The sequence below is a fragment of the Rhinopithecus bieti genome, unplaced genomic scaffold, assembly GCF_001698545.2.
Source record: "Rhinopithecus bieti isolate Rb0 unplaced genomic scaffold, ASM169854v2 scaffold_27006, whole genome shotgun sequence".
NCBI lineage: Eukaryota > Metazoa > Chordata > Mammalia > Primates > Cercopithecidae > Rhinopithecus > Rhinopithecus bieti.
This window is the reverse complement of record NW_016813373.1, coordinates 935073-939755: the sequence shown is the minus strand read 5'-3', so window position 1 is coordinate 939755 and position 4683 is coordinate 935073. Positions and strand designations below refer to the sequence as shown.

General features: G+C 39.3%; 1 pseudogene; it reads left to right on the top strand.

The window, feature by feature from the left end:
* The first annotated feature begins 654 nt into the window (after positions 1-654).
* LOC108512688 (protein yippee-like 5) lies at positions 655-1070 on the top strand (annotated as a pseudogene).
* The last annotated feature ends 3613 nt before the right edge of the window (positions 1071-4683 follow it).

Here is a 4683-nt window from a genome sequence, read left to right as displayed (position 1 = left end):
GTTGGAGAATAAAAAAGCCCACACTTCCTTCTTCCTGAACTAACTGCATTAGGATCATGTGCCACTAAGGCATCACCCATGGGCAACAAAAAGGCTTTAAACAAATGGAAAAAAATCTGGATATCACATGGGATGAGAAAACATGATTAGAGAGAAGTGTAGATGTGTGACTTTACAGAAGGCTCTGGACGTACCTAATAGCTATCTTTGGCTGTCTGAAAGCCTCCATGGGAAGAAAGGTTGGAGATCAATGAATGAAAATTAAGAGAAGGTAGGTTTGTCTCAGCGTATCTCTGTCATTGAGGATTTCCAAGCAGAAGCCAGAAGAAGAAGAAGAGGAAGGGAGTGATAAGGAGGAGAAAAGGAAGAAGAAGAAAGAGGAGGAGAAAGAGGAAGAAGAAAGAGGAAGAGGAGGAGGTCAGCATTCATTGAGAACTTCCTATGAACCAGGCATTGTTTTAAATAAGCTACATATATTATCTTATTAAAATCTTACAGTATCACAACCCAGCTTTAGGGGAAGCCCAGGCCAGCCCAGTTACGCCCACTGTGGGTTGTGTCCTACCTTTCACTTGCTGTTGGGAGGACTGGTGTGCTCTTGCAGCCCCTTTATTCTACTCACCTATGCAGGTTTTTACAACTTCAGCTCTAAAAATGGGCAGAATTTTCCTTGATCATATTGGCAGTACCCATCTGTCTTCTTGTGCAAACTGTAATATAATCCTGACCAATGGCTCAGAACTCAACTCATCTCTACTAGGTGCACAGGCACCACTAGCAGGGCATTTCTTTGTCACAAAGTAGTTAACCTATAGTATGGTGAAGTTCAAGATCAGATCATGCTTACTGGCTGCCACATGGTTCAAGATGTGAGCTACAAAAACTGCAACAGCCAACTGGGATGGATCTGTGAGTTTGCCACTGAAGACAGCCAGCATTATAAGGAAGCCTGTGTGATCCTGAAATGTGCTCTAGTTTGAGAGAATGAGGGCTTTGAGGAGCATGTACCATTCAATAACTCTTGGAAGAAAATGACCTCAATCCATCTTTTCCCAGGTTTCCTTCACTAAAAACAAAAATCTGCTTACACACACTGCCAGCTTAGCATCAGAGTCAGGTTCATAAACTGTGGAACGAGAGGTTGTGAGAATCTAAGATGGAACCTTTCTTTCTTTTTAAAAAGTTTTTTTTATTTTCCATATAATGGCAGAATGTGGAAAAAATATTATGTAGATGCCATTAATTTTTCCCTATGTTTACATCTTAAGGCAGAAGAGTCTGTCTGCAACTATGTGATGGGCTGTGTAAAGAAAAAAATCTGGGCTATTAAAGTAGAAAAGTATGTTTTACATAAAATTTGAAAGGAAATATGTCAAAAGCATGGGTTTTTAACTTGAGCTTTATTTTAAACTACTTTTTTAAAAACCCAATTATTTTACCTGACTTGCTAGCTTCAGAGAAGAGATCCAAATCTGGGCCCAGCACTAAGGACTCAGTTTTAGCGTGACCTGTGCTGGCCATGTGCCATATTCTTGTTGGAGACGAACCATAGCATTTTCCTTGCCAGTCTTGACCCAGAGGTGTCACCATTCCAGTTATTTATCACCATATAATTGGTGTTGATTGGAAACTTTTTCTGAAATGGGGCAGAATTGCTTGGTTATCTTTTTCTTTGTAACAAGCATAGTAATATAAATAAAGTAATAGTTGGGAAAAAATCTTACAATATCCCTATAAAGTATTGAGGCACAGAGAAGTTAAATAAACTGCCCATATTTACAGGATTTGGGATGATGGAGCTGAGACTTAAACCCAGGAAAGTCTGTTTCCAGATCCTATGCTCCAAACTACTACATTCTTTGATTTATAATGCAAGGAGATTCCTGTATCCAGCAGGAGTTCAGGTGTTATTATTTCTGAGCTTTCCTGCAACTCAGACCACTCAAGCTCTTTCCAGGGCTAAGATGGTTGGTGTCCAGTACCATTCAACAGTTATGGAACACTGACCATTCACCAGGTTCTGGGCTGGGCACTCGGGGCATTCAGATGAATAAGACAAGACAATCCTGTAATAGACAAAGGTGCAGGGAACTTCCGTGGTCCACAAAGACAGAATCACAGTCTTTCCTCTGAGAGTTGGCAAGCTTGTAAAGAAGGCAGTATTTGCTTTTGAAACACCCTACTCTCACCTTAGCTCCTTTTGTCACCACACTCTCCTTTCTAGTGTCAACCAGCAAACCCACAAACATCTCACTGTTGAGTGAGGGTTCCTGACCGTGTGTGGCACTAAGAAGGCTGAGCAGCAGAGTGAGCGTGTGTATAACGAGGCAAACTTGTTTTCAAGGTTCAGCTCAGCCACTGCTGGTTAGAATAAATCCTGTGTTTAAGGCAAAGCAGCCAGAGATATTAGCCCCCCTCCCATACCTGCCAGTTATGACTCATTCTCCCCGCTTCACCTAAAGCTATCAGATCTGGACAGGAAAATAAAGAGGTATTGTGTAATCTGTGTAATCATTTTGAATTCTGTAAACATGGGCAGTACATTTAACTTCTCTGTGCCTCAGTACTTTACGGGACTGTTGTAAGATCTTTTTTTCCCTACTATTACTTTATTTATATTACTATGTTTGTTACATGGAAATGGACAACCAAGCAGTTCTGTCCCATTTTAGAAAAACATATAGGTACACACACACACACACACATACACACACACACACACACGTATGTACGATTGTCCTATAATTAAAGATATTTTTTGAGCCCTTGCTATATGCCAGGCAACATTCATGAGCTTTACCCGTTTTAGTTCATTAAATCCTTATCACAACCATGTTGGATCAGTGTCATGGCAGCTACATTTTACAGATGAGAAAATGAGACATAGAGAAATAAAGCAAATTATTCAAAATCACAGGACTAGTAAATAGGGAGTCAGTTTAGCACATAAACAATACTGCTTCTGTCACTAAAATAGAAAATTGAGCTTTGAGAATTAATAAATTAACCTGAAAGCCACAGTAGGGCAGTGAGAGGGTCAGAATGCCACCTGATAAGTATGTTCACCATGTAGGGGCCTGTTTCTACCACTCCCGTATCTCCCAAGAGGACACAGAAAAGATCCTCGGCAACCCTTCCCCCAATAAACATGGCTGTTGGTGGCTTTGTGTAGTGATATACATTCCTCAGTGTCTATGTATGCTCGTGTATATGTAGGTTGGTGCAAAAGCATTTGCAGTTTTGCCATTGAAAGTAATGGTAAAACTTCAATTACTTTTCCACCAAACTAATACTTGCTTTTCAGAGTCCCAACTGCATAAAGGCTAATCTCTCTGCTCATCCATTTTTAGAATGTCAGAGACTAAAGAAGTGATTCTTTGCATTCTTTGCAAAATGCAGAGAATATACAAAATGCATATTCTCTGCATTTTGCTCCAAGCATTGATCCATCAATTGCCTTTGCTCTTCACAGAAGTGAAATAGGACAATGGAGATACAAACGGTGCCAAAAATCTCTGCCCCTAAGGGAAGAAAAGAGGAACATTGGATTGTTCCCTTCATAATCTGACAGGCGCTTGAGAAGAAAGAGCCCATATTTAATATGGTTATTGCATTTTAACTTTAGAGCAATAACATTTTTCATAGAAAAAAAGGGTAATATATTTCAAGAGTAAGAAGTCATACCATCAAATGAGAAAGTTCAAAGTATATCCATGAGGCAGGAACTTAAATTCTGGACTGATTATACTTGTGTAATCTATAGCAGGTAATTAAACTCTGTGCATCTCAGCTTCCTCATCTATGAAATGAACCAAGTTTTATAGATAAGGAAAGTTTGTCTGGCAGAGCATCACAATGCGGTAAATGCTAGTTTATGTTTCAGGAGTCAGAAAGAGTACTGGGCAAAAAAAGCATATTTTCATATATTTCTCTCTCTTTTTTTGTTGTTTTTGTTTTTGTTTTTTTGTTTTCGAGATGGAGTCTGCTCTGTTGCTCAGGCCGGGGTGCAGTGGTGCAATCTCAGCTCACTGCAACCTCCACCTCCTGGGCTCAAGCGATTCTCCTGCCTCAGCCTCCCTAGTAGCTTGAATTATAGATGCACACTACCACACCCAGCTAATTTTTGTATTTTTGGTAGAGACGGGGTTTCATCATGTTGGCCAGACTGATCTCAAACTCCTGACCTCAGGTGATCTGCCCGCCTCAGCCTCCCAAAGTGCTGAAGTGATTGCTTTAGTGTCTATCACCCAGAGACAGAATTAATGGAGTTTTCAGATTGCATGAAAAGATTCTCTAAAAGTCAACAAAGCCTCTGGCTTCATGCAAAGCATCTCAACTCATGTTAAAAAGTTCAAGGAAGTAAATTTTGAAGTTGAAATTATAAAACTTTTAGAAAAGAACCTACATCCAAATTCCTGCCATTTGAGGATAGTCAAAATTTGTTAGACTCAAAAGCATAAAGCATAAAAGTTAAAATCGATACATTGGATTTCATCAAAATTAAAAATTTATTCCCTTTGAAAGGCATCATTAAGAAAATAAAAAAGTAAGCCAAATACTGGGAGAAAATAGTCCCAATTCATATATTAGCAAAGGATTTGTATTCAAGACATATAAAGAACTCTTGCAACTAAATCATAAGACAATTCAGTTAAAATGGACAAAAGACTTGAGCAGACATTT